General features: G+C 37.8%; 1 pseudogene; it reads right to left on the reverse strand.

The window, feature by feature from the left end:
* Positions 1-642: 642 nt before the first annotated feature.
* On the reverse strand, positions 643-1,100 carry LOC114028853 (annotated as a pseudogene).
* Between the last annotated feature and the right edge of the window lie 8,130 nt (positions 1,101-9,230).

A 9,230-nucleotide genomic window follows, 5' to 3' on the forward strand; every position in this document is an offset into this window, starting at 1 on the left:
TTTCATTTGCTCCATTTCAATGTTTAAGAAATTATTTTCTTCATTGAGATTTTGTACTTCCTTTTCCATTTGGCCAATTCTACGTTTTAAGGGTTTTTTTTTCCTTCAATAAATTTTTGTGCCTCTTTTTCCATTTGACCAGTTCTGCTTTTTTAAAAAAATATTCTTTTTTATTAATTTATTTATTTTAAATTTTCAACATTCACTTCCACAAGCTTTTGAGTTCCCAATTTTCTTCCCATTTCACCCCTCCCCCACCCCAAGATGGGATGCATTCTGAATACCCCTTCTCCTAATCTGCCCTCCCTTCTATCACCCTCCCCTTCTCTTATCCCCTTTCCCTTCTATTTTTCTGTAGGATAGGATAGATTTCTATGCCCTATTGCCTGTATATCTCAGTCCCAGCTGGGCCCAGTTCAGGCACCATATAATCCAGTGTGGTGTGACAGACAGAGTCATTATGACATTGTGCATTTACAAGTCCAATGACCAGCTGGACAACTGCACCAGGTGTTAGGCGATTCATTCTGGAGTTAATTGGGAGGGATATGGTACTTCAAGACAGGTCTTTACATCATACTCCATAGCTGAAGGGCTGGGGGGGGCAAAGGTGTGGTACTGTAAAGAATGGGAAAAGAGGGTCTACTTTGTAGAGCAAATGAGGGCCACAATCAGGCCATACAGTCCAAGCACCTCAGTGAAGATTAGAATTTTGTCATCCCCACAAAAAGTCGGGGCTGCTGTGCTTTCCCCTGAACATCAGCATCACCTACAGTGCCAGTGGCAAAACCAGCTGCCAGCCCACTTAGGCCCATGCTGAGACCTGCTCCCAGCTGAAGGAAACTCTTGGACAGGGTGATTCCCAGTGTCAGATAGCTGACAATGAGAATGGCCACCACCAGATCATAGATAGTGATGATATCAGCCATGATGGTGGGGCTGATTGACTTTGTAATCAGTTCATGTCGCATGACTGACATGACTGCAATACCTGTGCCATTTTTTGCTGTGCCATAAGCCACTTTAAGAGGGCTGAAGACTGTGGCAGCCGAGGCTCACATGATGGTGAAGAAGGATCTGTATTTGGTACTCTCAAACATGTCTGTGCAGGGTACCAGTTTTTCCATTTGGTCAATTCTGCTTTTTTAGGAATTCTTTTCTTCAGTGAATTTTTGAACCTCTTTTCCACTTGGCCTATTTTACTTTTAAATAAGTTCTTTTTTTTTTTGATGGATTTTTGTGTCTCCTTTACCATTAGGCCAATGTTGTTTTATGATGTTATTTTCTTCAGTATTTTTTTTGTGCCTCTTTTATCAAGCTGTTGATCTTCTTTTCATAATTTTCTTTCATCACTCTCATTTCTTTTCCCAATTTTTTTTCTACCACTCTTATCTCTGTCTTAACTCTTCTAGGAATTCTTGCTGGCTTTGAGTCCAGATAGAATTTTTCTCTAAGGCTTTGCTTGTAGCTGTTTCACATTGTTATCTTCTTCTAAGTTTGTGTCTTGTTCTTCTCTGCTACTATAATAGGTTTCATGGTCAAGTTCTTCTTTGTTGTTTGCTTATTTTTCAAGCCTATTTCTTAATTTTGAACTTTATGTTAAAGTTGGGCTCTGCTCACCTAGGGGTAGAGATGTACCATCTCAAGCTTGAAGCTTTTTTTGTCTTGCTTTTTCAGTTCTGGGAGCCTGCAGTTTTTCTATCCTTACAAGGTAGTAATATCTTGCTCTTCTAGTTGTTCTCTGGTCTTTACCAAAGAATGGCCTCTCTCCCCTTTAACTGCAACTGCTACCACCCCTTTTGGCTCCAGAACTGTGATCAGGGCCTTTGCTCCCTTTTGACTGATCACAAGAATTCCTATCCACTGAGAAACTGTGACCCAGGATATTTTATGGGCAATAGAATTGCCATTCAGTTCCAGCTACACCCAGTGCCCACAGGGTCCCCTGTAATGTCTTTATGACCAGTTGTCTGACCCCTTACCATCTCTGGGCTGAGAGTTCCTAAAGCTGCTGCTGTTCTCTGGCCTTTACCTCACTCTTCCCTTCCCTCAGTGTTACAGATCTCTCCTTCAGACCTCCTAAGTTGTCTTAGGCTAGAAAAATGTCTCCCTCTGATCTTTTGTTGACTCTACCACTCTAACATTTGTTTTAGGTGTTATTTTAAATTCGTTTGGAGAGGAATGTTGGGAGAGTTCAGCTGGGTCCTGACCTGTACTCTGCCATCTTGATTCCATCCATCAAACCCCAGAACTTAAAACTCTTTAAGAAGTGATCTTTGTCCTCTTCTTTTTGAAGTCATTATTGCCATAAAGAAAAATTGTTTATTTTCCAGATAAGGAAACTAAGACCCAGAGAAATTGACATGGCTTGTTTAAGATTACATAGGAAGGAAGTGAAAGAGGGAGGATGTGAATTCAGTTTCTCGGACTCTGTATCCATTTCTCTTTCCCACTGTACCACACTACCTTCTATGTGGTTCAAGTGGAATAAGCAGTGGACTAGATAATGATTTGAGTTTCACATTTAGCAAAGTGGTATACTGAGTGAGAGATCAAGTTGTTACAGGGATTGATCCATCTCTAGTAGCTCCCACATTAGCAGGTAATAAACAGCAGTTTGATGTTTCAGTAATCAGTCATTCGTGATTTTATGAAATCTTATAAGTGCTTAGCAGAGATCCAGCTTTCTCCTTTTTCTCTCTGTTGTTCTCTGCTTTTTTCAAAAACTACCAGGATTGACACCCAAAGTCACATCACCATTTTGGTAGCAAGGGAGTTACTTATTTTCCTATTTCCTCTGACATTTATGTTTCCTCTTGTGCTCCTTCTCCTCATCTCCTGAAATAGGACATGTTCAGTGATATGAGATATGTTGTCTGACAATGTAATCAATAGAGCAGAAACCTGGTTCAAGCCTCTCTGGGACCTATGTCTCATATTCATAAAAGTAGTTATTACTTTGGGTGCTGCTAGCCTGCAGAGCTTTTCAATTTTTTATTAATTATATCTCTGTTGCCCTAAATAGCAAAGTACAATTGTTTTATGAGTTTCCACATTTCCCCAAATCAAATAGCCTTACTAGCTCTGAATGAGTAAAAAAAAAAAATCACAAAAACAATTGTTGTTTGTCTCATACAATTAAATTTCTTGTATTAGTCTCAGAGGTAATGTTTTAAGGAGAGACAGGGTATTGATCTTAATGGTTGTGCTGTTTGTTGAAAGAGGAGTTTATTTTGTGGGAAAACAAAATTTTGATAAGATAAATGCTGAACTAGGATGGAAATTCAGAGACGTGAGTTCTTGTCTAATTTATTTTCTGATGGTTTCCTGAGAAATTTTGAGTTAATACACATAACTGTTTTGCTCTTTGGTTTTCTTTTCTTCATATGAAGATAATTGTACTCATTTATTGCTCTCCCCTACTCATATAATAAACGTAACTCAAGACATAAAAAGCCAATTTTACTTGCTTTCCTGTTATTTGTTCAACCAGCAATTTGAAAGACAGTGTTGCATAATAGGTAGGGTGCTGGACCTGGGCTCAACAAAGCCTGAATTCAAATACTGCCTCTAATTCTTCATGATCCAAGCAACATTAAGATTATTCTGGAGTCTTGACACATTTACGAACCTGCCAAGGAAATTGCATGGTAACACCATAGTCCATGTTTCCATGACTTCCCCCCTCCCAGATTCCATTTTCACAAGGTTGCTGAGCTGTAATTCTTTATTTACAACTTTGAAAGGGAGATTGTATTTGTTTGCTTGGGTTTTGTAAAATAATCGTATAATCTCATGTAAGCCAGTTCCTCCAGGAAGGGATTGTTGGCTTTCTTATTTTTTGCAAGACATTCTTTGCTCCAACAGCTTCCCTATCACATTTCTTCTATGTTTTTAAAAAAGATTTTTTTTGTCCAGATTGAGCCTTCATTCTGTTCACTGTTATCTTGTAATAGCTACTCTATGATGGAAAGAAGACTGCACTTAAAAGCAACAGAGTCTTGGACTCAAGTCCTACCTTCAAGTTGCTAGCTATATGTTTATGGGCAAGTCACATTATCTCTCCCAGCCTCAGTTGCCTCATCTGTAAAATATTAATAAACATATGATACCTGCCTCATTGGGTCTCAAATGAAACACAATATGCAAAGCATTTTGCAAATCTTATTGCACTATATAAATGTTAGTTATTGTTATTACCGAAGCAATTGATAGCTATCAAGCAAGAGTCTTTCTAGCAAATGGACAATTAAGAGACAGAAGACTGCTGACCAGAGACCACAGGGGCAGCCTGCTGTTGCTATTCAGTTCCATTCAACTGACAATTTATTGAGCTTCTACTATATAAAGGTACTATAACTAGATCCCGATTAACATGAATAATAAAGTTCCTGAAGTTGTAGCATGTATTCAAATCTGCACTATCCTAAGCTATAATTCTGCACAATTTGGTAATTGATTCCAGTCTAATGTAAATATGTAGTGTTACCAAAATAGATCAACAGCTGATCTCCAATGTAGTCTTAGTTGCCTAAAGTAGCTAAAAGATAAGTGACTTGCTTATGGTTACACAGGCAGTGTATTCTAGAGTCAGCCTTTGAATCCAGTTTGTGCTCCCTCTCTATCACCTGACCTTATTTCTACCTCATGTACCCATATTGTAAAAATCAAACTGTGTTAAATTCTCTATGCAACCACATTGGTTTCCTGATTCAACTTCCCCTCTTTCCCTTCTAATCACAACCATTTCTCTTTGTGTCTACAGAATTTCATTCTTGAGAAATTGCTATTCCCTGCTGGCTGGCTTTCATAATATTTTACTCATAGGTCAGCCCATGATCCCTTTCTTTGAACCTTTTAAAATAAGCTCTCCAAAGCAATGGTGTATATGTTAAACTATGTTCAACTTTCCTCTTCTTCTTAGCAAACACCATTTGTCACAAACATAAAAACTCAGAAGAAGATAAGCTCCAACTCTTGTGTGGCCAAGTGTCAACACAAATCAAAATATGCAGTTACTATAAATAGGATATTGTTGTAGTTTATTTTTAAATAGAGTTCTGGTTAAATGAATGTTTTAAGAATTTCAGAGTTTCAGGGTTTGGATTTTACAATTGGATTCAAAGAAAATGAGATATTTCTAGAGACATGAAGAAGTTGAGTTTTTGATAGTGATTAGGTTTGGAGGAAAACAGAACAAAAATAAATTATTTATATAGCGTGGATGACAGAATACTAATAGAATACAGTGACAAGTATCATATGAGGAACAAACAAATTAAAAGTAGCTCAATTAAAGGCAATGCCTTAAAGGAATAACAATGACATTAAAACGAAATTATCTCAAAGTAGTTTTACAGAAAGAAGCTGAATGCTGCTTCAATCAAATATATTTTTAAATTTAAAAAATTGAAATCAATGTTTATTTCCAAGAAAGGGAACAAATAGCAATTGGTGGTTGATTCCCTAGCCAGAATAAAGTCTAATTATTGAGGCAATATATTTTTAAAACGAGTGAAGAGGTGCCATCTGTGGTTCTATGTGTATCATGACTTAGTTTGGCTCGATTAGTTTGTGGTGAAAAGGGAGCTAGACTTGTCCTCAAGAGAGCACTGGGGGTAAATCCTGCTTCTCATGCTTCTTGCTATTTGACCATGGGCAGGCTATGTGACACAGTGGAGAGACTGCTGGACATGGAGTCAGGAATCTCTGAGTTCGCATCTTGATTCAGACACTAACTGCGTGGCCGTGTACAAGTCACATAACCTTTATTTGCCTCTGTCTCCTCATCTGTAAAGTGGGGACAATAATAGCACCTACTTCCCAGGGTTGTTGTGAACATCAAATGAGGTAATATTTGTTACAAACCTCAAAGCCCTAGATCAATGCTAGCTATTAGATTGTTCTAGGTATTATTTAATGCCTCTGAGACTCAGTGTCAGTAAAACAGAGGTAGCAATAACTGGGACCCAATTACCATATGGTTTTTGTGGTAATTGGATGACAGTTTGGTAGTTTACATGTGAAATACTTCAGAAGCAATAAAGGAACATGTAAATGTTAGTTATTATTATTGGTAGTAGTAATTGTAATTTTTATTGCTTTTAATGTAGCTTCATTTGAAATCAAATTTGAAAGAAATTAATCCATGGCCTTAGACTGTTTTGTTAAATTCAGTCTCACTTCAACTGGAGACAGGGAGACGGTAAGAGTGACTCAGAATAACCCAAAGTCCCTAGAAAAGCAAATCAAAGTATATGTCACACTGATGGGGTCGGTTAGTCAATAAGCATTCCTTAAGGACTTATTATGTAAGCACTGGGGATATAAAGAAAGGCAAGATATGATGAGAGCATTCCTTGCCCTCAAAGAGCTCATAATCTAATGGAGTCAGTAAAGTAATCTTCATCTAGGGACATTACACTTTGTTGTTTTTTTGTTAAGTCATTTCAGTCATGTCCAACTCTGTGACTCCATTTGGGGCTTTCTTGACAAAGATACTGGAGTGGTTTGCCATTTCCTTTTCCAGCTCATTTTACAGATGGGGAAACTGAAGCAAAGAGGGTTAAGTGACTTGCCTAGGATCACACAACTGGCCAATGTGAGACCAGATTTGAAGTCAGGAAGATAAGTCTTCCTGATTTCAAGCCCCGTGTCCTATCCACTGCTCCACCTAGCTGCCCGCATTATACTTTAGGGGTATTTTAAATAATGAATAGCATGAATCTCTTTCACCTTCATAGAATTGTAGCCAAAACCTTATTTTCCATCATTTTGATGAAAATATTACTGATTACCCTCCTTATGCTTGAAACTGCTCAGGGTAGAAATGTTCATTTGCAAGATTTTAAAATGGCTTTCCATGGTCTTGTCTTACATACAATTCATTGACTTCCTCTAATTAGGCTTGTAGTTCTTATCTTCACTCTGCATTCAGTTCATTATAATTCGTCCTTCAAAACTTTGGCAGTGAAGAAAGTCTCTGCTGGTCATTCCTATCAGAAAAGAAGCTAGCTTTTTCCATTCCTAAATGTAAACCCCCAGAGGTCATCCTTATGTAGATGTAGGATATGTCATTCCCTCATTGGTGGCTCAGAGACTGGGGCATTATTGTCTCCTCTTGCCTCAAGGCTCTGGGCACTGCAGACCTGAGACTCAACTCACTATTTAAAACAATGATCCACAATGAGTCTCCCCCGACAAAGTAACTTTGAAAGAAAAATTCCATCTTGGCTTCAAGGCCAAATAATTCAGCAGGTTAAAAAGGAGGTGAACACATTGAAGACTAGAAATTTAAATCATAGCTGACAGATTTTCCTTTGCCATGGTGAATGCTGAAACAACATGTGACAGATCCATAGAACAGATAGGTAGGGAATATAACCAGTCTTCTGTCATGGGGGATCACAGGCAAGGCATTATTAGTTCCATGTTGGAGACCCGCCACTTGTCACTGAAACAGATAAAGTGATGATATTTCTAGTGTTGTTCATATTTTCTTTCAGTTGTCTATAATATTTCTATGTCTGATTTAGAAAAGAAAAAACCCCAATTATCCAGAATCTCTATAATCAGAACCCTGTATTAACCAGATACTTTTTGAACTTCCCTTTTAGAAGAAAGAGAAAAAAGACTACAAAGCAAAGAAAGCAGTTCAGGCAGAAAAATAACTTTCAGGGTATAACCTGAATTCGTTATACCTTCAGACCAAGTGCCTATCCAGGGATGGGGAATCTGTGACCTCAAGGCCACATGTGGCCCTCTAGGTCCTAAAGTGCAACTCTTTGACTGAATCCAAACTTCACAATTCACAATCCAAAATGAACAAATCCTGGATTTGTTCTGTGAAGTTTGGATTCAGTCAAAAGGCCGCACTTGAGGAGTTAGAGGGCCAAATGTGGCCTTGAGGCCACAGGTTCCCTACCCCTGGATACTCTCTATACCTATATGACCTATATAAAGGTTTCTAATATCGTCATGCCCCTAATTTCTTGTTCCAGAGACAAGTAGGAGGAAGCTCCAATGAGCACAATTCATAAATAAAGTACTGGATTAGATATAATGTTGACAGAGTCAGAAAGGCCTAGATGCAAATCCTTTCTCATTACTTATTGGATATGAGACTCTGATCAAGTAACCTAAACTCTCTGTACCTCAGTTTCCTTATTTATAAAATGATGAAGTTAGATTTGGTGATCTATAAAGAATCCTGTGAGGGATCATAGAATCATAGACTTATAACTATAAGGTCTCTATTATCTCTATCAAATCTCTTGCAGAAATAAACAAGATTGGGATACTTCCTCATATCCCCCAAATGCCACAAACATTTCATTGTTCAAGTAATCTTCCCCGCCTGGGGTACTCATTGCTCCTCTCTCTTTTTCCTAATACTATTCTGCAAAGCCCACTTCAAGTCATCCTCACTTAATGTTGATTTTTCTCATCAGTCCAGTCCACAACTCTTTGCTCCCAATACATTTCATGTTCTACATTTTTCTTGAGGGGAGAACTTAGTCAGTATCACTGATATATACAATAAAAATTGAATAACAATAAAAGATGATGTTATAAAAATATCATAAATCCACATATCCATCTTTGCATTAGTCAACAGAATCACAGAACATCAGAGCTAGAAGGAACCTGAGAGATCATTGGGGATCTAGGATCAAATGAGATAATATTTGTAAAGCACTTACGTCAATGCCTGGCACATAGTAGGAGCTTAGTAAATGCTTAACATTTCATTTTGTTCACACATTTCATTTCAGAGATGTGAAAACCGAAACTTAGAGAAGTAAAACAATTTCTGAAAAGGATAGGATAGAATAGTGGATAGGGACCCAACCTGTCATTTTCTTACTAGAGGGAATTCTCAGGTGAGAAAATCCCCTCTATTAATGCTGATTGGTATCTTCTCTACAATTTAAAGTCTTTGAGAGTTTCCTGTAACACTGAGAGGTTTAGTGATTTTCCCACACAACCAGTACATAGGAGAAAGAATTTGTACCCAGATCTTCCTGACTTTAAGTCTGGTCATCTATTCACCGTGCCATGCTAAAGGAATAAAGTGCTTCATGCCAGGAAGCATAGCTTCTATTTCTTTAAATTTCTTGGAACACATAGCAAAGAGGTAAGTACATAGTAGTGACACCAAAAAAAAATGTTGAATGACTAAATAAGGGAAATCCCAAATGTACAAATGTTGATTCATGAGCATTCTGCTA

The sequence above is a fragment of the Vombatus ursinus genome, unplaced genomic scaffold (genome assembly GCF_900497805.2).
Source record: "Vombatus ursinus unplaced genomic scaffold, bare-nosed wombat genome assembly UNPS02014894.1, whole genome shotgun sequence".
NCBI classification, from domain to species: domain Eukaryota; kingdom Metazoa; phylum Chordata; class Mammalia; order Diprotodontia; family Vombatidae; genus Vombatus; species Vombatus ursinus.